This window comes from Phyllostomus hastatus, unplaced genomic scaffold (genome assembly GCF_019186645.2).
Source record: "Phyllostomus hastatus isolate PE091 unplaced genomic scaffold, TTU_PhHast_1.1 phas_contig_148, whole genome shotgun sequence".
Taxonomy (NCBI): domain Eukaryota; kingdom Metazoa; phylum Chordata; class Mammalia; order Chiroptera; family Phyllostomidae; genus Phyllostomus; species Phyllostomus hastatus.
In genome coordinates, this window is record NW_025333607.1 from 8736338 (window position 1) to 8761592 (window position 25255).

Genomic DNA, 25255 nt, shown 5'->3' on the forward strand with positions numbered 1-25255 from the left:
CTGGCTGCCATGGCCTGAGCTGCATGTGAAACGGCAAGGCCTCAATAATACGCTGGTCTTTATTTCAGGGTGCAAGCGAGGGTCCACCAGACACTGGCCCCCTCCCAGTAACCTCAGGCCAGCTACTCGATGGTTGCTCGGGGAGTTCAGGAGGTCTCAGCTCTGAACACCAGGCAAGCAGCAAGCAGCCACATGGCCAACTTCTCCCATACGTTGTAATCTACTGAAGGAATAGGCGATGCTTCTTGTCTACTGTCAGCAAAATAACAAAGGAAACAAAGAAAATCAATAGTATCAGTGGATCTAAACAATATGGTCATCAACAAATAGCTTCCCCCTTCCCCACTGTTCACCCTAATTCATAACCAGAATTATCAAAATGTAAGCATTAAGAGGCAAATTACTTGTATGTCATGCTATGTAGTATACAAAAGAATTATTATTAAAAAGAAAAATGTGCCAGTCAAGCTTCTAGCTATTTATCTTCTTTATTTAGAGAAGTGACAAATGGAAGGAAATGTTCAGAGTTTCTTAGATAAAGTCAGAAGTTACTTACATTTAATCTAGAAGTAACTCCACATAAATAGAACTAGAATGATTATCTGAACTTCCTAGGGTCTATTGCTTACTCATGCTTTTATTCATTGATTTTGTTGTTTTGGCCAAATAATTTATGTTGCCAATGGGAACTCCTGTAAAAAATAAAAGCATCTAAGTTTGATCAATAATAAATGAGATTTTAAATAAGTCAAAGGCATGAGGAAAATACCAGAACCAAAGCCTGCTGACAGGCTGACCTAGGCCTTTCTGGGAAATGACTCAGAGCTCTGAGTGATGAAAACATTCCTGTGTCAAAAAGTAAGTCTACTTTCACCAAAGCACCAGGCCACTTGGCTAAAACAAACAAATAAACAAACAAACAAAAACTGTGGTCCCTGAATTTAATTCTGCCTTTCCATTCTGGGAAGGATTCTGTAGTTCTTAAAATTCCCAACAACTTCAGAGAACTAAAGAAATTTTTATTCATAGGAACTTTATTCACACACTTCTGTTTATTTCTAGGCAGGTAGTAATATGTAATGTGATTTCCCCTACTAATTTTCTTTTAACTTTTTTCTTCAAGTATTTTAACTATACAAGAAACTAAAGTCCCAAAAGAAAATAGTGAACATTAAGGTTTTTTAAACTTTTTAAAAGTAATTTGTATAATTCACTCAAGTGAAAGAAGAGACTTTAGAAAAACACAGCATAGTCATGGAAAATCAGCACTATCAATACCTAAGTAAGCCATAGATTTTTTTTAATTGAGGTATAATTGACATATAAAATTATGTTACTTTCAGGTATAAAACATAATGATTTGATATTAATATATACCAAGAAATGATCACCACTGGAAGTCTAGTTACCATCCATTACCATATAATGACAAATTTTTTTCTTGTGATGAAGACTTCGTAGATCTACTTGCTGAGCGACTTTCAGATACACGATATGGTGCTATTAGCTCCAGTCACCTTGCTGTACGTTACATCTGTGACTAACAGATGTTCTAAATGAAATTTGTACCTTTTGACCTCCTTTACCCATGTCACCCCAGAAGATTCTTTTAAAAAAAAAATTCTAAAAGTGAAAACAAAATGTCCAAGGAGTTTATGAAAATGATTCTCTTTCCTCCCTTTTAATCTCAGTTGTAACAGAAGGTAATTTCACCCCTAGGGATGGATTTCCTGAAACAAGATGATGTTAAATACCTTCCCGTGTAGGCAACCCCTGTAATATGGCGTCTGAGATTCTCAATTATCTCTCACTCCCCATTTTGACTGAGCAACTCTCTCAAACTTCTTTTAACAGAAATATGCAATTTCTTGATACGTAAAGATTTAAAATTTTCTTCAGTATTTTTGTACATTATACAACAAGAGATTTTATATCAGTCAGCATACTGGTAAGAATGGCAGTATAACTAATTATGTAATTATAATTTGTTAGGATTCGTAAAACATAGAAAATTTTGCCTTTTCTGTCATTTGTCAATTGACAGGCTGATGAAAGAAACCATTTAAGAAAAAGCCTAGACTTGACAAATTAAGAATATTTTATTTATTTATTTTTTTAAAAGATTTTATTTATTTATTTTTAGAGAGGGAAGGGAAAGAGATAGAGAGAGAGAAACATCAATGTGCGGTTGCTGGGGATCATGGCCTGCAACCCAGGCATGTGCCCTGACTGGGAACTGAACCTGCGACACTTTGGCTCACAGCCCGCACTCAATCCACTGAGCTACGCCAGCCAGGACTAAGAATATTTTATTCCATCATGTTTGGTGTGGTATAAAAATGTTTACTAAAATAGAGAGCACGGACTTCTGTCTCAGGTAACAGTAGTCTAGGTAAATCGGACCAGTCGCTCCCACTGAGGACAACTTGCACAGACAGACAACGCACAGAACACATCCCTATGAAGGCATCTGCACACAAACAAGATGGTGAACCAAGGACGTGCCGCATTCTGGGGGAGGCATGAGGCTCAAGTAGGTGGGCCCAATTTTGAAGTCCATTTCCTCCTGCAAGAGAAGGGGCAGATTTCAGAAGGGGTGCTGGAGAAGCTCAGAAGCTGAGGTGGTAATTAGGGCAGAGGAGGCAGGGAATGGAGTCCAGGCCTCATCAAGGGGTAGGCTCCTCTCACTTCCAGTCCACACACCCTAGAAACATGGCTGATACCGAAGTAGACAGATCCTCAACTGCGGACTGTGGTTCACTCCCACCTCTTTCAATCCCTGAAATTGCTGGAGCCTCAGGAGCCTGCAGAAGCAAGGGTAAATACTGTGGAGAAAGATGACATCATTTAGGCCTTAAATTATACATGTCTTTAGTGTTCCAGATATATGCCTGACCCACTATAAGAAATGACCAGGTACATGAGGAGAAAGGAGAGAAGAATGGACACAAAAAAGGAGGTAATAGAAAAAAATACCCAGGGGTTCCAGATACTGGACTTTCAAACAAGTATAGATTGTGGAGGATACCAGACAGCAGTATCCATCTCGGCTGCAGATGTTCATCAAAACATGCTAAAAACATACACAGAGACTACGAGGTCCTGTGGGGGAATAGGAACCTAAGGGCCACTCCTCACGTGGGGAGCACGCCTCGTTCCCCCTCCGGAGAGGCTTTTTATTGGTTTCATTTGAATGAGAATTCAGGTAAAAGCTCATTACTCATTGCTAGGAAGTAAGGATCAAACAATAGATAACAAGGAAGTCTGAGGGCCTATTTTGAGTCAGGGTCAAAGAGCTGTAAAACTTTAAAGAACAAACTTCTTCCTTGGACCCTTATCATTCAATTGAGAGCACTCTAAACAAAGCAGGTTTCACAGGGTTTTACATATTCTTTCTTAGGCCTGATCACCCAGGGAACCCGCCCTTTCCAGCACAAGGCTGCACCACCCTCTGCCATTGTTTCAGGCTTAGGTGGAGCAAGGGAACTAAGGCAACCAAGAGATAAGGAGATTTTCTCCCAGAGGATGAGGACTCAGGCTATATCAAAGCCAAGGAGCGAGGGTCTATCACCCCCTTTTGCTGTAGCCAAGGGGGTGATAGGCCCCCAAAGTCCTTTCTTGCGGGCCTCCCACATGATCATGCCTGTCTTAGATTGTTCCCCCCCTTGGGGAATCTTACCTGTCATTGGCTAACCAACCAAGCATTGGGGTTCAGTTATGAATGAAGCAGCAGAAGCAGTGCTCCTGCCAGGGAGGGTAAGCTTTTGTCTCCTTTCTGGCTTATGGCCCAAGGCCACTCCCTCAGCCTTAGCCTTGGCAGGGGTTACAGCTTCTGATACCAGGCAGGGGGGTTCCCAACAATAGATTTTAAAACAACTGTGCTTGCTCTACTGGAGAAGATAAAATACAGCATTTAGAATTTCAGCAGAGAACTAGGATTGTTGAATAAGAACCAAATGGAAATTCTAGAATCAAAAAGCACAATGTCCTCATCCTCTTGAAATCTTGAGACCATCAGGAATTCTCGCTGAGCTTCTTTGGGGACAAGAGACCAAACAGAGAGGTCCCAGAATGGGCGGCTTTAAACACAAGGCATGTGACGCAGGCCATCCTAGATCATCCAGCCACTCACTGTGGTGACAACAGGTGGGACCAGGAGTGCCAACCCAAGCCCAGCCCAAACCACCCACCCGCAAAATCGTAAACAAATAAAGTCATCAGTGATTTAAGCCACTCGATATTTTGGTGGTTCGTTTTCAATAACCTAGAGAGAATTTGCGTCTTTATAAAGTTAAGTCTTCAAAACCATGAATATAAATACACCTTTGCCTTTATACAGAGATTCTTTCAATTTTCTCTAAAATGTTTTACTGATTTCCTCATTAGACTTCTTTCTCCTCCGTCATTTTATTGTTGGAAAAAATTGTAACCTTCAGAGAATTTGAAAGAACTCTGTAATGATGACCTATATACCTACCACCTAGATTCTACAATCAACATGTTATTTGATTTGCTTCATCACATATCCATCCATGAGCCCATCGATCCATCTTATGTTTTATGCATATCGAAATTAAAGACATTGACCTTTCAGTCAAAATGCCTTCAGTCAAAATCTCCACATTTAAAACAGTTTAAGTTGACAAATGGATTCAAAACTTTAAGAATATAAGCCCTGGCTGGCATAGCTCAGTGGACTGAGTGCGGGCTGCGAACCAAAGTGTCGCAGGTTCGATTCCCAGTCAGGGTATGTGCCTGGGCTGCAGGCCATGGCCCCCAGCAACTGCACATTGATGTTTCTCTCTCTCCCTATCTCTCTCTCTCTCTCTCTCTCTCCCTCCATTCCCTCTCTAAAAATAAATAAATAAAATCTTAAAAAAAAGAATGTTAAAAAGGCCAAGAATAACCAGGATCCTTTTGAAGAATGGTAAGAGAGCATAGAACTGCTTGACTATGTATTGAGACCTATTAAAGAGCTGCAGTAGTTAAGCCTGAGTGGTGTGGGCCCAAGAATAGGCACACAGACCAGGGCGATGGCATGAAGAGCACAGAGAGCAATCCTTACATATCTGGGTGTTTGATTTGGGCATTGGCAGTACTTCACAGAGTATACACAGACTTAACTTTTCAATAAGTGATCCTGGTGGAATTCGATATCTATATTGAAAATATATATATATATAAATGACTTCCACCTCCCACTGTGCATAGAAATTAATAGCATGTGATTGTAATTCTAAGAATGAAAGAGAAAACACAAAGCAATCTTAGAATAAAAGAAGAATGTCTTAAAGAGCTGGGGACACAGGAAAAATTGTTCAGTAGTGTACAGAAAGCACTGACACCAAGGGAAACATTGGCAAATTGAACTGTATTCAAATTTAAAATGCTTGTTCGCCAAAGACACTGTTAAGAAGGTGATAAAATGAGCCACAGAACGGCAGAGATTCGTACCACACATAACAAAAAGAAAAAAGGGGTTTGTATCCAGAATATGTGAAGATCCCCAACAAATCAGTAAGAAAATCACATTAGAGTAAAAGAGACACGGGCCAGGAAGCGACACCGCAGAGAAGAGGACGTCGGAACAGCCAGCGCCTGCATGAACACGTGCTCAGTCTCCCGAGTCACTAGCGTAACGCTCATCAAAACCACGTGCGATACCCCTACACAAACCCCAGAATGGCTAGAATTCAACGGACCAACAATGCCAGGTGCTGGCAAAGATGTGGTGCAGCAGGAACCCATGTGCTTCTGGTAGACATGGAGACGGGTTCAACCACTTTGGAAAGCGATCTGGTCTTACCCGTGGACACGGCACAAATGCAATTGCGTGACAGCAGTCCCTCCCCTAGGTCTGTACGCCTACCAGAAACGTGTGTACATGTATTCCAAAAGACACCTAGAAGAACGTCCACAGCCTTGTGATTCTCGATAGTCCCAAATGATAGCCACCTGACTGGCTTTCAGCGGCTCACATTGTGGGGTTCGAGCTGTGCCTGGTTTTTATGGTTGTAGGGGGATCAAATGAACTAATACAAGGAAGAGGCTCAGTGCCCTGCCTCTTGGGAGCACAGCATGGTATAGCTGCCAGTGAGATCTGACCTGTCTCATATTTTTGTCCGATAACCATTGCATTCTAATTGGGGAAAAAAAAAATCATTTGTCCTTCATGGATAGGCCTATGTGCATTTCACTGGCCGTGAGTGAAGGCCATGAAATCGAAGGAGCGAGACACCACGTGGACTGCTAATGACAACTTTCCTTCGACAGCAGAGCCTCCCCTAGAACCAAGGCCTCCAGAACCCCCCGCCTCTCTGGAGCCTCTTGAAAGATTAGCAAAAACTCTATATGCCTACCAGTCATCACTTCAAAGATCCATGTTATTAGCAGCCAAATCGATCAGCAAATATTGGTAACGCATAGAAAAATGGAAAATGTTGGGTCTTGGACTTCAGAGCCCACGGGTAGCTCTCTGTTATGGAGGTCAGCCTCACAAACCACCTTCTCAGTAGCTTTACTGTCTTTCCTGGTGCCAGGAGGACTAACAGAAAGCTATCGTTTTGTGCAGAATGAAAGAAGTTATTCGTTCCATTTCTTAAGTTCCTCCTCTGTAGACTTCCTATTGTAATATGATTCTTCTCGTTTCATTCCTTAAGGAATTATTCAATATATGTGAAAAGCAGTTTAATACATGTTTGTCTCTTGTATCATATTATTCTGTTCCAAAGCTGCCTAAGTGGAGTACCTTATTGTGATAAGTCACTGATAGCTTTCACTGAATTTCCATGAATGGGACTCACTGAGTTGTATCAGTATTTTGGCTTTGTTGGACCTAAATTGAGGAACATCGTGATGCACAGCCAAGCAGAAGCTGTCATAGTGGTTATGACAGGGATCCAGAGATGATGGCATCATTCCTAGATCACACGGGGTCACTCTCACAAGGAGTCGAGAGACAAGTCTATGTCTCAGGGCAGGAAGGGCTGAGCCTTGTCTGGAGAACGAAACTGCCTGGATCTTGTGGACACCGTAAGTCCGGTAAGTGGATGTCATTTCTCACAGCTTAGGAAGTTCAGAACCAAATTTATATCCTCCTCTTAGCAACTGTTCCAGAGCGTGACCACATCATATATTCTTGTACAAGGAGTCCTCTGGCCCAGGTTGCCCAAGTAATTTATTTTAACTTTTTGTATGGTATGTATTTCTGTACATTAATTTGGCCTTTTTGTAGGAGAACATCTCATGTGGATGGACAATTACATACATATGCATGCACATATTTTTTATAGTTCAGGCTTTAAAGAATAAAAAAGCAGCCAAAATTTGTTTTCAGTTTTGTTCTCTGTCCCCAGTTCTCTTTGAAGAACGATCTTGTCTGTTCTATGCTGCTCCTCTGGTGAGTAGTAAGTTTCTTCTCTCAAAGCCAACCTGTTTTTCATGATGCACTGCCAAAGTTAAGCAGTCTACTTGTAAATCCAAATTTCAGTAGCCAATGTTTGCATGAATGAGCTCCTCCTCCCCACATGGGACTCAGGAAACCTCTGGATTGTAGAGAATAAACTTAAATCCTTCAACGGAAGGAGGCATCCAGGGTAAAGAGGAAAAGGAGTCAGAATTCAAAATCCAAGATATGTAATCACCATGGAAACTATGTTACCATTAAGTCTTTTATGTTACCACCGGGCATTTAGATGCCCTGCAAGAAATATACAATCATTAGAAAAAATATTTTTATTATGTCCTAAGGTAAACGTTTCCTTTAGATTTATTTGTTACTATATTACATAGGAATTTTCAGGAATTTGGGCTGCTATATTGAAAAATCTAACCATATAGTAATTTACTCTGTAGAAATATAGGAAAGGTTGTCTAACTTTTAAATTGCTCTCAGCTGAAATTTCAGAACTATCTTTTGGTTCGTACTGAAGAGGAAGGGGGCTAAACCTGCCTTCAAACACTTACAGTACCGTGTATTGATCTGACCCCCTTCCAACCCCTCCTCCTCCCTGTCTGTGCCCGCCCCCCAACCCCAATCCATCTACTTTAAAGAAAACCATCCCTTTCAAGAATTTAGAACATCAGTATACCATGCCACTGTGGATTTCAAATACCTTTTTTTCTTTCCTTCCTTCCTTAAAGACTTCCCCCATTTTCTCACACACCTGACTGCTACCAAAAACCTCAATTATAGCTCTTCTTTCTCTTCCCCTCCCCCACACCTTATTCTCTGCCAAAGGAGTCATTTAATTATTGCTTCTGGGCCAGTTGTCCTGGGTCAGGAACCTGTGATACTCTTCCAATTCCTTTACTCTCCCTCCCTCTATGTTCTTCTAACGGCCTTGAAAGTTAGTAAACTGACCTCCCTGAGCATTAGAAACTAGTGAGTAACCTGCTGAATGCATGCAACATGAGAAGATCTTAGAAGTTCATTTTGATTAATATTTAAAATATAAAATGAGTAACACCAGCATCAACGGCATTAACTCCAACACTACAGAATTTAATTATATTTGCCCTTGATTGGCTCAAAGGGATTATTAAAATAATCCCCCTGATATTGTTTCTATTTATAAATCACTGCTACTTATTATTTCCCTTAGTCTGACTTGACGTAGTAGCTCACTTCCTCGATTCTTAGACTGTTTTCTGGTTATGTGTACACTACTCCTGGCACAGAGCAGGCGCTTGGTACTATTTCTCGTTTGAGTTGGGTTTCATGATTGCCAAGACTAATGTTATCCCAATATGCCAGATGCTCTTCCCATCAGCACTCGGGAGCGAAGCTGAGTCACGAACCATGGCAGTGTGACAAGTGAGTTTTACGTAGCTCAACATACGACAAAAGGCAAACATTTCATCTTATTTTTTAAGTTTATTTTTATTGTTTACGCTATTACAGCTGCCCCCATTTTCCCCTCTGCCCACCTCCTCCCAGTCCTTGCCCACCCCCCGAGAAAACATATGCACTTACATTTTTCTTTTCTCTGAGCTTTCACTTTACAAAATTATAAAACTGAAAATTTTCCTAAATTTCTGAAAGTTGTCTAACAATGGAAAGATAAACTAACACAACTCTTCGTTATTTCTCTGTCTAGACATTTCAATTGATTTTTCCTTGGGTGAAATATAGACTGGTGATTTCCAAAGGCTAGCCCAATCAGTTGAAAGGTAGGGTTTTTTTTTTTTTAACACAATGCAGATTCCCAGGTCAACCCTCTAAAAACGCTAACGCAGCTGGGTCTGGTATGGAGACAAGGCCTCCCGATTATTTTAGATACCGAAATGATTGTGATGCGCAGGCAGCTTTAGGTCATTAAGACTGACTCCAGTCGTTACATAATACTTGTGATCAATTTCTAAATGAGGCAGCATACAGACAGACAACTTTAAAAAGCGAAACCGGCCCTGGCCGGTGTGGCTCTGTGGTTGATCACTAGCCTGCAAATCAAAGGGTCCTTGGTTCGATTTCCAGTCTTGGGCACATGCCTGGGTTATGGGCCAGCAGGGGGCGCACAAGAGGCAATCACAGAATGATGTTCCTCTCCCTCTCTTTCTCCCTCCCTTCCCTTCTCTAAAGGGTAAATAAAATCTTGAAAAAGCAACAGCAGAAGTCACTTTTTTCTTCATTGCTCACTCTGGGTGATATAATGCCTTGCTCACTGTAAGAGCTTCGTCAGCGCTCATTGACTGGCTACAGCCAGAAATACCTGCTCCACCATATCCGATTCAGTCTTAGTCGGCACTGAGCTAAGAAAAACATCTGAGTATCCAGTTTTTTTTAAGTGTAAGAGAAAATCGGGAAGCACAACGAAAATTGAATCCAAAATCATTTTCTGGCAGAGAGGAGGCGCGCTGCCTGGCCACGGGGCAGCGCCACTGCAAGTCGGCCAGCTCAGCGAGGAAGTGCACCTAATGAGGGAAGAGAAGGTGACTTCTCACGAGGGATGACGTTCAGAGCTCCCGATCCTGGCGCCAGCAAAGGGCTGTCGGCGTGTGCCAACCGTCCCTCCGTCCCAGAGCCGTGCTCCATTGGCCCCAGAGGGCCTCTGAGGCCCCTTGTCTCTCTCTGCCGGTTACTGGGTCAGGGACAGTGCTTTCATCTCTGGCTGAGGAAAGTCAGAAATGGGGGAGGATGGCCACTGCCCTTAGGGACAGCTTTTGCTGGCAGGAAAGGGGACAGAGGTCCTCTTTTCCTTAGCTGCGGCTACAACAGGCTCCAAGGACATGTCACAGGACTGTGTAGTCACAATTTTAGGGACAATGTAGCCCCAAGTTCAGTGTAGGTGCCATAGAATAAGAGATTTAACAAATGCTAGTGTCCATAATGTCCCTGTTCATGACACATAATGGTTGTTAACCAGGTTTCCTAATTTTCTTTTTTGTTTATTTCTATGTATTCATTATGTATTGGTTTGAGGTGTGCAGCTTAGTGGTCAGACAATCAATCATGTACTTTACGTAGTGTTCGCCTCGATATTTTCAGCACCCCAACTGGCACTATAGACTTTCTAACTTTCTTAATGACATCCAAGAGCTCACTTATTTTTTCTGGTAGAATATCCCTCCCCTCCCCTCCCCTCCCCTCCCTCCCCTCCCCCTCCCCCTCCCCTCCCCTCCCCTCCCCTCCCCCTTCCCTCCCTCCCCCCTCCCTCCCCCCTCCCTTCCCTTCCCTTCCCTTCCCTTCTCTCTCTCTCTCCCCTTCTCTCTGATTATTGTAAAATATACCTAACCCTTACTCTGTATTCAAGATGCTTATTATAAGCAATGCAACTTTAATTTTTTTAATGTATTCTTATTTTTCTCATTAAAAATGGAGATGGAAAAAGTTTTATGTCTGTACACCTGGAAACCTTAAGAAAATTAACCCCAAAGCCTTTATAAACAAGAAAAAAATTCAATAAGTTAGCTATATGCAAAATTAATGCAAAAAAAATTAGGTAGCTTCCCAATATAAAAACAATTAAATAATAGACATATGGAAAAAGATATAGCAAAAATTAAATCATTACCTTCTTAGGAATACATTTAACAACCAACATGTAAGATCTACATTGAACAATTTTAACCTTGTATTATAATTTTTCATTTAAACTGAACAATATAAAACACTTAAACAGAATAGTATTTGTTGTGGCTCAGAAACCTAAGTATTAACAATGATGAATCTCCCCCCATGCCCAACTAAGTGATGACTGACTGAAAATAAAGTTTTTAAAAGCAAACTTCGAATATTCATAGGAGAACATAAAGATCTTTATGTTTCACGAAAAAATTTAAAAAGAAAAGACTAGCCCTTCCAGATTTTTTTTAGCTTTACGGAGGTGTAATTGACATAGGAAGTGTTACATGCATTTACTATTTAGATCTCGATAAGTGTGGACACACGGACATGCCTGTGACACCATCACCACCACCAAGACACTGCCCCTATTCATCACCTCCGAAGTGTCCTTGTGCTCTTTTGTGGGTGTCTGCCTTTCTGAGAGTTTTTTTAATATGAACACGAAGGTCTATGTTCTTAACATACTTTGAAGTACAAAATACTGTTTTGTTACCTATAGGTATTACGTCGTATGGTAGGTCGCTGGCACTTACTCATCCTGTACAACAGAAACTCTATACCCATTAAAAAGTAATTTTCCATGTTCCTCTCCCTCAGATCCCTATAACCACAATTCCACTTTCCGTCTCTGTGAACATGATGATTCTGGAAGCCTCATATATAAGTGGAAACATATGGTATTTGTCCTTCTGTGACTGGCTGATTTCACTTAGCATAATGGCCCCCAGGTCTATCCAAGTTGTTGCAAATGACAGGACTTGCTTCTTTTCTAAGGCTAATGTTCTGTTGTAAGTCCACACCATGTTTGCTTTACCCATTCCTCTGCTGATGCACCTTTGGGTGGTCTCCCCATCGAGGCTGTCGTGAATGCTGCTGCAACTGACACAGGGAGGCAGATCGCCCTTTGAGACCCTGATTTAATTTTTTTTTGGATATGCACACAGGAGTGCAATTGCTGGGTCACATGGTTGCCCTGCCTTTCATTGGCTGAGGAAGGTCCACACTGTTTTTCCTCGTGGCTGCACTCTTCTGCCTTCCCACCAGCAGCGCACAAGGGTTCCAGTTTTTTCACATCTGGCAAACACAGGCCCCGCCCACAATGGCATATGCACCCTGGTAATAATAACTGTGCCTTGCTTTTCATAGCGCTTTGCACGGATGACCATTTGATCTGGACTGTTTTTCCCAGGTCTAAATATAAGCAGTTATATGTAAAGAACTGTTTTAGCTAAAACGGTTTAGCTAAAAGCTGTCCTTTTGTGTTTTCATAGACTAGAATTGGTCTTGCTAGTTGACCCACCCTTCCTTCCTTCCTTCCTTCCTTCCTTCCTTCCCTCCTCCTCTTTCCTTCCCTCCTTCTCTTCCTCCTTCTCTCCCTTTGTGGATTTGTCTGCTTTTGTGTGCTAAGCATGATTTTACTAAGAACACTCCAGACACTCAAAGAGGAAGCACAATTCCATGGCTGTGTTTGGACCAGCTTGGTCTTTTTTTTACCAATCACCTCATTTGAATTAAAACAACAGGGTGTTTGCTTTGGTTTGGTTTTTAGTTTGGAAACTGTTTTCCACGTAGTCACCTGTGTAGGGGCCCTGGAGAAAAATGGGAGACAGGTGAGCCCCACCTCCTGGCCTTTCACAGCAAAAAAGGGGAACAGGAGACAAAGCCACTGTTGCTATTTCTTTTTACCCACTTCTTTTTTACTGATGTCTGATGCAGATCTGGAGTAGAAGCTGGACCACCGTTATTTTTATTTTAAAATTAAAACTATCTCCTAAGTCAAGAAAATTTTAACTGCTTTATTTCTGTTCTTTCTTTAATTTTTCCACTAAAAACACAACTTTGAATCTTTATTATATAACTTATCTTTAAAAATACCCTTTTCAGCCCTGACTGGTGTGGCTCAGTGGATTGAGCACTGGCCTGCAAACCGAAATGTCGGTGGTTCGATTCCCAGCTAGGGCATATGCCTGGGTTTCAGGCCAGGTCCCTAGTTGGGCCTATGTATCTATCTCTTGCATATCAACGTTGCTTACCCTTTCTTTCTCTGTCCCTTCCCATCCCTCTAGAACTAAATAAATAAAATCTTTAAAAATAGCCTTTTCAGTTTGTCCAGGTAATTTCCAGTCATGGAATTTAAATGCAAATTACTTATTTTCATTAAGACTTGGAGAGAGAAAAGAAAACCAGTTTTAGAGAGAACTTCAGGTTTTTCCTAAGTAAGTGCTTCCCTCTAGTGGACCAAAAGTGACAATACACCTTTTGGGCAACTGGCTGACCTATGAAGAATATATTTTGGGAAAGCAATAAAGAAGAGATATTGCCAACACAGAGGGAAACAAAGAAAAACATAATTAATTTTGCCAAATATCATAAGTGCATCTGGATTAAATCAAATAATAATATAAGTAGAATTGACTACTTAATGCATTTAAAACTTAGAAATGTATAAAACATCATAAACGAAATTAAAAGTAAGTAAACTAGAGAAAACACTTGTACCAAATAGCATTAAAACAGAGCAAAGTGTACAAGAGATTTGGAAATCTATAGGAAAAAAAACAGGAAAAATATAGAAAAACGGGTAAAGGCCATGATTAGGCGATATACACAAGAGAAAACCTAAAAAGCAACACTCGAAGTCATTATCAATCAGGGAAAGGCAAAACAAAACAGTAATTACGTATCACTCTTATGCGTTAGAGGGCCCGGGAGTGCAGTGAACAGGACTGCAGGAACGCGCATGCGCTGCTGGTGGGAATTCACACCACAACACCGATCTGAAAGGCACTTGGCAGGGTAGTCCAAAGTAGGCATGACCCGGCAATTCCACTCGTGTGTGCACGTGTGTGTTCCCAAAACTCCTCACAAGCTTGAACGGGGTATGTAGGTGGACCCCTGTTGCAGCATTGTTTACGGTGGTGCGGGGGCGGGAAACCGGGAGGCCTCGGTTCCGCTCCGGTGGAGGCACACACCTAGGTTGTGGTCCAACGTCTGGGCAGGTACCGGAGTCAACCAATGAATACAGCTCTCTCTCATCATGTTTTTCTTTCTCCCTCCCTCTCTCTCTCTAAAAGCAATGAAAAAAAAATGTCCTCGGGCAAGGATAAAAAATGTTGTTTAAGAGAAAAGAGCCAAAGAACATATATGCATAACCCATAGACACACACAGACAACAGTGTGGTGATGACCAGAGGGAAGGGGGGCGGGGCTGGGAGGAGGTGGGCGGGGTGGGGCGGGGCAAAGGGGACATCTGTAATAGTGTCAACAAAAAAACTAAAGTTCCCATTTAAAAAAAGAATGAAATGTAATATGCAATACCACTTGATTTATGTAAATATAAAATACATGCTTACCATAGACACAGTTTACAACTCCCATAAATGGAGGACATTCGCTGAACACACGAGGATGCTGGACTGTGTGTGTTGGGGGGAGGAGAGGCAGTGCAGGGGGTTATGAATCAGGAGACCAAGGAGCAAGGCTGATATTGTCCATGAGAGGAGGAGTATCATCAACTCAACTCTCTACAACATCAAAACAGAAAAGATAAAGGGAAACTTTAACAACCTAGTAGGAAAAAAATGGGCCAAGGGCACAAAGAGTGAATGTGCAAAATAAATGCAGATAAGGAAAAAAACACATGAGAAGCAATGTTCAATTCTCAGTATCCAAAGAAATAAAATTAAGAGTGTGGTGGCATCCTTCATCTATCTTCCAGTGAAAAAAGGTAATAAAACACTCTATATTATCAAAGGAATATTTAAAGAGGCAGTCCTGATGAGCTAGTAGCTTAGATTGCTAATCCTTTGCTGAAGAGCAATCTAGCAATATATATGAAGAACATTAAAGATAAAGATAAACAAACCCTTTAATTCTGCCATTCCCCTTCAAGGAACTTATCCTAAGTAGATCATTAGATAAGAAAATAAAGATATAAATATGGCCAAAATTTACAAGAAAGGATAAAAACAAACTAAACATCCAACAACAAAGAGCTAAACCATTATGACACATGCATAATAAAGGAATATATAGTATGCTGTGTTCAAAGAATATTTACTGCACAGGAAAATGCTCATAAAATAATATCTGAAAAAATACAGGATTATATATATAATGCAAGAAAATACATAAATTGTGAAGAGTAGTTATCTCTGAATAGCAGTTTTACAATATTACTGGGTCCCCCCCCCTTCTCCATGTATTTCTATGTTTCCCTAAGGTCACTACAAAAATGTACATTCTCACTGTGGTTGGAAAATAGGCATTGATTTAGGGGGACCGGGGGCACCTTGACTTGCGAAGAACAGGTCATCTGAGAAGGAAGGGCGTGACCTCCGGTCTAAGCAGAAACAGTACCTGAGGATGACAAAGGAATCGCCGGGAGCGTTTTTGTAGTTGCCCTTCTCCAGAGGCCGGAGCTTCACAAAATGCACAGAGGACAAACCGGTGGGCGGGGCTTGCGGACCATCAGCACAGGCGCGGCCTAGGCCAGAGCACTCAGAGAGCGAGGACGTGCAGAATACGATAGGCAGGCGCAGTAGACTATCAGCGTCCCACGCACTTTCAACGGCAGAAGGTCACTGGGAATGATGGATGTCTAGAACAGTGTCCTTAGCAGACACGGAGGTGCTCCGTCTCCCTGCAGTTCCCACCCAGAAGGCATTTCTAGGTCATTTTGATCATTTCGAGGAACCTATATGGAGGCATCTCACCAGTATCAGAGAGAAACCTGGAAATCCAAAATTTCAGAAAAAAGCAATTATCATGTGAAGAGCTACTGAAGACAGGTTTGTAAAGATAAAATGGCGTGGAAATTAGGATAATTATATCTGGATTACACAAACCGAGAAATGCTTTCTTAAAACTACGTACAGCCCTAGCTGGCGTAGCTCAGTGGATTGAGCGCGGGCTGGGAACCAAAGTGTCCCAGGTTCAATTCCCAGCCAGGCTACATTCCTGGGTTGCAGGCCATAACCCCCAGCAACCGCACATTGATGTCTCTCTCTCTCTCTCTCTCTCTCTCTCTCTCTCTCTCTCTCTCTTTCTCTCTCCCCCCTTCCCTCTCTAAAAAATAAATAAATAAATAAAATCTTAAAAAAAAAAAAACTACGTACAGATTCCGCACTGCCTTACAGGAGCTTGGGTGCAGAAATCCTCCGCGGAGGCCTAAGGGAGACAGACTCGTGGTAGAATGGGGCGGGTTCACCGTGACAGAGACACTTGTGAGCCGAGCCTCAGTAGCGACTGATGCTGAAATACCTCAGCCTGAAGACCACCTAGCGGGGTGTGTACAAAAAAGGAATCCAACTCCTAAGTACCTTTGAGGGCCAATGAACTCAAACTTGAATTCTGGGAAGGCAACTGGGACTCTCGGCAGTGGGCAGTGGCGGAGGGCCAGGGCCCTGCCGAGAAGGACGCTGGGTTTCATGCGGGTACCGCTGAGCAGTGGGGCTTCAGGGGAGGGAGACACCCTCCCAGGAAGGAGGGGTGGGAGAACAAGGCGGCTTGGAAGGCCACGGTGTGGGGACAGGTCACCTGCTTTGTTGTGAAACGGGACCGTGAAAGATCAGTAGAACACAAATGAAATCCGTGTGTTACCTTCTTACGAACTGACACCCAAAGGTTTATGGAAGACTGCGTGTGTTATAAAATCACCACGGGTGTCATTTCTGAAAACCAATCAAGCCCCCCCCCCCCCGTAGTGTGAGCTGTGTATGACCTGGTGAGGCCTTTTCGAAAGCTGAATAAAACAAATGTTTGGAAAACAAGTTTATGTTGATATGGAGAGATGATTCATAGTGAAATAGCTAAAAAGAACAGCAGAAGAAAATTGTTCAAAATTCAGAGCAAAAGACAGTGTGACCTAAGAGCTAGGAGTCCCCCATTTGAAGTCGGACAGACCTGAGCAAGAGGCAACCTTGGGATGGATGAGGGACCTGGTGACGCACCAGAGCCACTAGGAACCTGCAAAACCAGACCAGGTCCTACTGACTTTCAGCATCTTCCCATGCGTGCGACCTCCATTTGTCTCTTCCGATCCCTCACCCACAAATACTCAACAAGTAATTTCCGTGTAGTAGGTTCACTGTAAGATTTGACAGCATCGCTTCCCAGCGCTCTGATGTGGTAATTTGTTGAAGTGTAACAAAGGTGTTTTTAAAGGGTGGGAAAAGAACTGTTTCAGCTCCCCATCCATACTGGGCACTCCCCCCACTTTCTGCCAATGCAAGTTTAAGTTTGTAGCACTATGCTTCTATTTCGGGGCCTGTTTATTTCATAGCAAGCTGCGTATTGTTTGGGTCTCATCTCCCCACTGGTCTTCAGAGACCCTGGGCACAAGGACAACTTTCATTCTTCTATCTGTAGCCCTTAGAGAATTTCTAACACACTGTGAGCACTCTGTAACTATTTGGTAGTACTCAGGTCCATCAACAGGTGTACGACTCATGGAGCCTCGGTTTCCTGACCAGGGAAACAGAAAGGGCCATTAAGCAGGAGTCACGTGACAGTGCCTGGCACAGGCCGGTATCCGTGGTGGCATGAGCCTTTTGAGCACTCACCCCCTTTCTCCTGGTAACAGTATTTTGTTTCCCTTTTACTGGAGGAGGAGATGGAGAGGATGTGACTCCCTGTTGTCCCGAAAGCTAGACCAGGGCAAGGGAAAGCTCAGCTGTTTTGAAGACACCGACTGGGGAGAGTAAAGAGTTGGTGAGACATCCAGATTGAATACATGTCTGAACCCGGTTAAGGCCTCTACACACACGTCTAAGATTCTGATGGGCAGGTGCAGAGGCCTACTCATCTTCAGCCCCAAGACGAGCCACAAATACAAGTTCCCTTGTGTATTAAACTGCCGCCTACCAATCGGAAGTGGTCTGCCTCTTTCTTGGGTCTCTTCTTGCCTTCCACGGATGGGGCCAGTTTCCAGTTGTACCTGGGGAATTCCCAAGGTTATGAACTAATTCCTTTGGGGAACCACCCCTTTATTACTCACAGGTCATGTGATTTCAAGGGTGCTGCATCTACTAGCCCCTTCCACCAGCCCTGCTTTCTTGGCTTGAGTATAAACAGAGGCACAGGGGTCAGGGAGCCTAGGCCATTTGCTGCAACAGTTAGGAAAGGCGCCTTTGTTCCATGGTGGTTGCTAGGTGACTTAGATAGCAAGCTCTGAGCTGCCAAGATTGCCCCCTGGCACAGCCTGACTGCAAACACTCCACTTCTAATGGGCTCTAAGATGCCATTGATCACAAAGCATGCCATTATTGTATGTACCCCTAAGAAGGAAGAAATATAAGAAGAAGTTGTATATTGCTCATTGATTTCAGTCATGTGGAAATGCAAGGAAAAATATGCACTTTAGAATGGATGAAATATGTAAAAGCAGCACTGAGGAAAAGGAGATGCACAGATACATCAAGTCCTAATGATAACATTTGAACCATTAGATTCGCCCGTGCCTAAACCCTAAACTTCTCCCAAACTTCTCAGGTGCATGAAGGTGTGTTACTTTGCTAAGGTTGCTATAACAAAGTACCACGAATTGAGTGGCCAAAACAATAGAAATTTATTGTCTCAGCTCTGCAGGAGAGAAGTCCAAAATTCAGATGTCGGCACAGTCGGTTCCTTCTCAGGGGGGATCTGTTCCAGGCCTCTCTCCTCGGCTTGCGGGCGGCTGTCTTCACCCTCACACAGCGCCCTCCCCATGTGAATATCTGTCTCCAAATATTCCCTTTTTATAAGGACGCCAGGCGCCTGGGAGTAGGGCTCACCCTCCTAACCTCCTGTTACTTTAATTGTCTCTGTCACAATCCTATCTCCCGATAAGGTCACATGCTGAGGTTCTGGGGGTTAAGCCTTCAACATATGTTTCTTAAAGAAGCCACAATTCCACCATTACAGGAGCTAATGTGAGTTGGGTTTCTGTCATTTACAACCAAAAGACTTCTTCTGCTCAGTAAATTTCGGTTTCCCCACCTTGGGTAACTACATTTTCTTTGAAGTACAGCGAGTTTCCAGGAAGGGGCCATAATGTGCGCAGGCACAGCTCTTACTTGACTAAATCCGTTTCTTCAGAGCAGCTCCAGTGTGAAACCAGAGCTCGGGACGGGGCAGGCAGGAGACAGGGCTCAGCGCCTGCCGGGAGTGAAGCTGGCAAGACAGCTACAAAAGGAATGGCAGTTGTGTCTTAAAGGGAAGCAGCATAAAGTTGGAAAAAGGACATTAATCTTAGGATGAAAACACTTTTTTGGATAAAATATTCTGCCCTGGCTGGTGTGGCTCAGTGGATTGAGCACTGGCTTGAGAACCAAAAGGTTGCTGGTTCGATTCCTTATCAGGGCACAAGAGGCAACCAATTGATGTTTCTCTAGCACATCGATAATTCTCTCCCTTGCTCTCTAAAAATAAATTGAAAACAATATTCTGACTCCAGCATTTTCTCTGTGATACTGGGTGAGCTCCCACACAGAGCTGGAGGCCCCCTAGCCTGGTTTGGAGTATTAACGCACAAACCTAGCCTGTCTCCTGAGGTGACGTGAAGACCCCATGAGAACTGTGTGGGGAAGCTCCTGGTCACTACACGCAAACTCAGGTCGCTACACACAGTTCAGTACTGCGGACTTGCCTCCCACTTAACTGACCCGGAGACCCAGCACACACTCTACACACATTGTCTCATTCGCTCTCCACAATCCCAGGAAGCAGTGAGGGTAGATTTATTATTCACCCCAGCTTTCAGATAAAGAAATTTAAAAATAGAGACCAAGACGCGTTTCCAAAGTCAGCTAATAACATCAAGTAAGTTGTGTAGTCCAGAGATGAATCCAAGTAAGGTATCTGCAGAGCTGAAGCTCTTAATCCAGTGGGGCGGCAGGGAGGGGAGAACAGGGGGCATCTACAGAGATACAGATGTGTACACAGATACGCAAAATTGCATGGGAAAGTGCGGCCACAGATGGTTGATGGAAGTGTGTACTCTATTTTAAATGGTGAGATTAAAGCAGGTGTTTGTGCTCGGCTCCTGGAAATAGAACTGCTGGCTCAGCCCCTGGAGGTGGAACGACCAATGAGAGGCCCAGACTTCGTTACTGTATCATTCTGAGAGCAGCTGCTCCGTGCAGAGTTGCAGAATCCAGCTGTCGCCGTGCGAGGACCGCCTTTCGATCAATGCGACGCCTTTGTTCAGGCTGAGCCTCTCCATCTTGTATTTCTCCTCACTAAGCAGTCTGTCCCTGGTTGCTTCTCTCACTCTGCCGATGTATTGGTGTCTGTTTCGTTGTTTCAGGTTGTATTTCACTGAGTGTCTCCATAGAAAAGTGTCCCTCCGAGTCATCTGGTCAACGGGATGTCCTCCATCAGAGGACCACCTTGGTACCGTTATCGCGCTATCCGACTGCAAGTCACACCCTCCCCCTGAAGTCAAAAACGCCATACCAATTTTGCACTTCTGGTATGGCCGATCCCATGCCCACCAGGACAGTGAGTAGCATTCTCTGAACTCTTATGTATTTTAAATTTTTTCTGACATAATAAAGAGTGGAAGCACTGAGATGAGGCAATAACCTTGGACCGTGAAAATATGGTGGTCACACTGAGAATCGTAGCCAAGGCTATTGCTGCTCCGAGAGCAGGTGGAGAGGCTCCCTCAGTCTGAACGTCTGGGCCCGGGCTGTGTGGTTTATTAATGATCTCACACAAGGATGAAGAGTTAGCCTGGTTGTGATCGCAGAGGCCCTGCCCACTCACTCACTGACACTGCCCTGAGAATGCAGCTTTGAAGGACACGGTTAGAAGAAGGTGTCTGTGGACCCAGAAGTTCTCCTGGGAATGGTATCTACCATCTTCCCGATTCCACAGCCCCGCCACAGCCTGCTCCCAGCTGGCACTGTGGGCCCTCCTCCTCTCCTGGGTCTCCACGGTTCACTGGGTCACACCAGTTCCCCCGTGTGTCGTCGTGAAGAACAGGGGCTTTTGGCGTGAGGCAGAGTAGCTTTAGGACGTGATAAGTTTATCTGCTTCTCTGTGCTTCAGTTTTCTCTACTACAAGCGGGGTGATAATCGTTACTTCCAGAGTATTTTGAGCATTGAATGTGAACACGTGCACCCTCACCAGCGTGGCTCGGTTGGTTGAGTGTTGTTCCACAAAGTGAAAGGTCACCAGTTCGATTCCTGGTCACGGCACATGCCTTGGTCATGGGCCCCTTCCCCAGCAGGGTTGAGTGTGAGAGGCAACTGACTGATGTTTCTCCAGAATGTTGGTGTTTCTCTCCTTCTCTTTCTCCCTTCCTTCCCCTCTCCAAAAATAAATAAATCTTTTTAAAAAATGTGAATGCAAACAAAATACACTGGATTCTAAGTAAAAGTTGTTCCTTTTCCTTTTTCTTCCAAAATTATCTCAAAACGGAACAAGTAATTCTGAAGGGGATCAGTAAATGCTAACTTTGAAAGGCTAACATGATGTCTCTCTGTCTCTCTAAAGATAAATCCATGTAGTGGCCATCGAAATGCAGACTCAGGAGCCAAACTACCTTGGGTTTAGATCCCTTTGTAGTGTGCCTGTTTATTTGAAAATGAGGATAACAAATTCGCAAACCTCACAGTCTCATTATGAGTATTAATGAGTTAAGCAGATAAAAATATACAACAAACTTGAAATGTAACTAAGTGCTTTCTAAGTGTTATAATAATTCAGGAATCTCGTAGTGAAACTTATTATTTAGACAGAGGTTGAATGCTTATCTTAATATATCAGTCCCCTAAAAGAGGGCTTTCCCAAACATCTAGGCCAATTTCTCTAAAAAAATGTATATTGGGGGGCCAGCTTTATTATTTTTTAGAACTATCATTTGTGTCAATGAGTTACAATTTTTTTCCAAAGGAAAAAAAAGAGGCTTGTTTAAAATAATAGTTCTTCTATAGTAGGGAATGAGAACCAACATTCATTCTTTCTGCAACCTGTATGTCCTGTATTACTCAAATAACACTCATGTGGATAACTGTTTAATGTGACTGTCAAACAGCTTTGCAACAGCTACATGGGGCCCAGCAGAAGGAAGGCTTTCTTGAGTGTGGTTGGTAGGTAGTAATATGGCTGTAATAATTTATTGTTTTAATTTGAACATTTCACCTAAAGTGTCATATGGTGTGCTTGAGTGTGATATGGTTATGTGACAGAATTACAGGCTTGTGATTTTGTAATAAAAAAGGGGGGGCGTTATTTGTGCCAGAGCCCGTATCACCCAAGTCTCACTGAGAGAGAAACCATCAGCAAAGGCCTGAGAGCGGGAAGGAGTGAGTCATGGACATCTGGTGGAAGAGCATTCTAGGAAGAAGGAACAGCATGTGCAAAGACTTAGAATGTTCAAGGAATGGCAAGGAAGCCAGTGTGGCTAATGCGGAGGAAGCAAGAGCAAGAGCAGCAAGGGTTTAAAGAAACAGTCTCAGAAAGTTATAAGGGCTTAATGAAGTTTTGTTAACAATGGCCAAAACCTGGAGACACCAGGGTATCTATCGATAGCAGAATGGATAAGTTATGATATAGTTGGTAATATAATTCTTCATGGACACAAAAAGGAAGAAAGACTACAGGCTTTCTCAATAACATGGGTAAATCTTACAAACACACTGTGAGGCAAAGAGGCCAAACGCTATCTAATAAAAACTGCATGAGCCCTGGCTAGTATGGCTTACTGGGTTGGAGCATAGTTCCATAGCTGAAAAGTTGCAGGTTTGGTTTCCAGTCAGGGCGCATCCCTAGACTGTAGGTTCGATCCCCAGTCTAGGTGCGTGTGTCCTGGGCACATATGGGGGGAGGGGCAACCAATCAATGTTTCTCACATTGATGTTTCCCTCTCTCTCTCTCCCTCTCCCTTCCTCTCTCTCTAAAAGCGATGGAAAAAAAAATGTGTCCTCTGGCAAAGAAAAAATACAATAATAATAAAATTTTTAAAACTGTATGATTCCATTTATATAAACTTACAGACAAGGAGAAGCTAACATATGCAACTAGAAGACAGATTCTAGTTACCTTTGACAAGGAAATAGATATTTTTTTACTGGAAAGAGGGCCCAAGGGTCTTCTGGGAGGGCTGAGAGGAGCTGTGTGTTGTTTCATTTTGTGATCATTCACTTCACATTTGTGCACCTTTCTGCACATGTTATATACCAATTTTTTAAATAAAAAATACACAACAGTGAATGGAAGAATTTGAGATAGCAAATACAGACAATTCTTTCAAGAAATTTTACCACAAGAGGAGCCGAGAAATAGTGTAATAGCCAAAGGGTTATTTTCTTTTTTCTAGTTGTTTATTTTTTTCCTTTTTTTTCTTTTTTTCTTCTTTTTTTCAAGGGTTATTTGCAGACGAGAGAAATGACTGTTTTGGAAAGTCCACTTAGTCATATTTGCCGTGAAAGAGAAACACCTGTCCTATTATTTACTGAATAGTTTTTCTTAAATCGGATAATTTTTAACTTATTTAAAAGCAAACTCCATAGTCACACTATAGGCATCACTTGCCATAATACGAGTAGTTATAGAAATACAAGGAAAACAAGTCACTCAAGGAAAATAATTTAAAAATGCAAAAAAACAATGCCATGTCAATAAAAATCAGTCTGATCGAGCTATATAACCTAACAGCTAAAAGCAAGTTCCTCAGTTAGACAACCAGAGCTGTTCATGACCAGTCAGGGGGGAAGGGCATTCTGTTCCATGTCTGTCTCTCATGACCACCGCTCACCTTTCCACCATCACCTTCCCCTTTGTCCTCGAAGCGTGTCGTTTTTAACATTATTCCCAATGAATGCAGCAGAGGAACAAAATGAAAGCACAGTCTCACAACTCTCCTGCGAAAGGATGCTGACCCACCCAGCACCTGAGTTCATCCTCAATTTCATGCGTCCCTAGCATGGAGGGAAATTCCTGCCCATCTCTAGACGCACGGCATATTTGGCAGTCTGGCCTAACTAAGGTTCTTACCGATTTTTTTTTTCCTTTATACCAATACCCTAAGAACAGAGGTCTAGAGCGTTATGAGGACTGGAAGCCTGGTCCCAAGTGGCCACCAAAGTCCAAAATGGCTTTAAAGTCTGTGCACCGTAAGAACCACGTTTGTTTGTAAGATTTCCCCCGACTTATCTCAAAGATACCTCAAAGATGAACAAAGCTGGACACTACTTGGAGCGGTGAGGGCAGATTTTAATCGTAATACTGTTGCAACAGGAAAAGGGTCCAACGCGAACCGAACTCAACTCCATTGGTAAAGAGATGATTGGTGGGGGGGTGGCAGGGGGCGGGATGTTAAAGAGAGAATGAGGGAATGGGGCTCAGTAGGTCCCCAAAGCGAAAAGCTCCCAACATTGGGAGGGAAGAGTGACACCCAGCTGGTATTGCTAAGCAGCCTTAATGGGACTTAGGCTCCTACCCTCCTACGGGGAGACAGACGCCCTTATTATCTTAGGGTGTTGGCTAGAGCAAGCAGTGAATTCTTTTGGCAGCCTTGAGTTTTCTCGCCGAGGCACTTTATGGGGGGCCAGAGTCATCCCAGGGATGTGACCTTGAGCTGTTAGAAACTATGTTAGTGTGTTTTCAAGTCTTTCTAGTCCAAGGTTGAGGCCTGGTTGAGAAAGAGGGTTTAAAGGAGCCTGGCTATAATTTGGATAAGGAGAGAATCTTTGTCACTTCTCAGTGAAATTATTTACCAAGCGCCAACTCTCTCCCTTCCCAAATTCTACAGGCAGGGTCCAAAGACTGTTATAGCCCTAGATGTATCTTCTGCTTCCCTGGAATCCTTTCTTAGGCTTTAAAAATCAACGTAGACATGAGGCGCAGCCCTGAATTTAGAAGCCGGCAACTGAGGCTGCAGTTGGGATGGAACTACAATTCCCAGCAGCCCTGGCGACAGAAAAAAGTTCAACTTCCCGACAGCCGTTCCCTATTGGCCATCAGCTCAGCTCCTCCCGCCCCTTCAAAACGCTGCCTGCCCTTCCGGCGGGCAGCGCTACCGGAGTCTCGGGGCTGCGGCCCCCGGTCCGGGAGGAGGAGCCGGCGTGGCAGCATTTCGCGGACGTCACTTCCGCTGGGCGGGCCTCTGGCTCTCCCGCGCAAATTGAAAGATCTGTCTCTTCCAGCGAGGTTGCCTCCGGTGCTGTGGCCGCAGTGAGTCAGAGGCTTGGCGGACGGGTTAC

The 25255-nt window shown here is 43.3% G+C and overlaps 1 long non-coding RNA gene across 2 annotated transcripts; it reads right to left on the reverse strand.

The window, feature by feature from the left end:
* Nucleotides 1-4: 4 nt before the first annotated feature.
* Nucleotides 5-15487, reverse strand: LOC123804380. 2 transcript variants are annotated; one of them, XR_006783154.1, is made up of 3 exons: nucleotides 15425-15487; nucleotides 14419-14589; nucleotides 5-249 (listed from the first exon to the last, which is right to left on the reverse strand). It is a non-coding gene; the product is annotated as an uncharacterized LOC123804380 (long non-coding RNA). The 2 variants fall into 2 exon arrangements; XR_006783153.1 differs by having other exon boundaries at nucleotides 5-252.
* Nucleotides 15488-25255: the final 9768 nt, after the last annotated feature.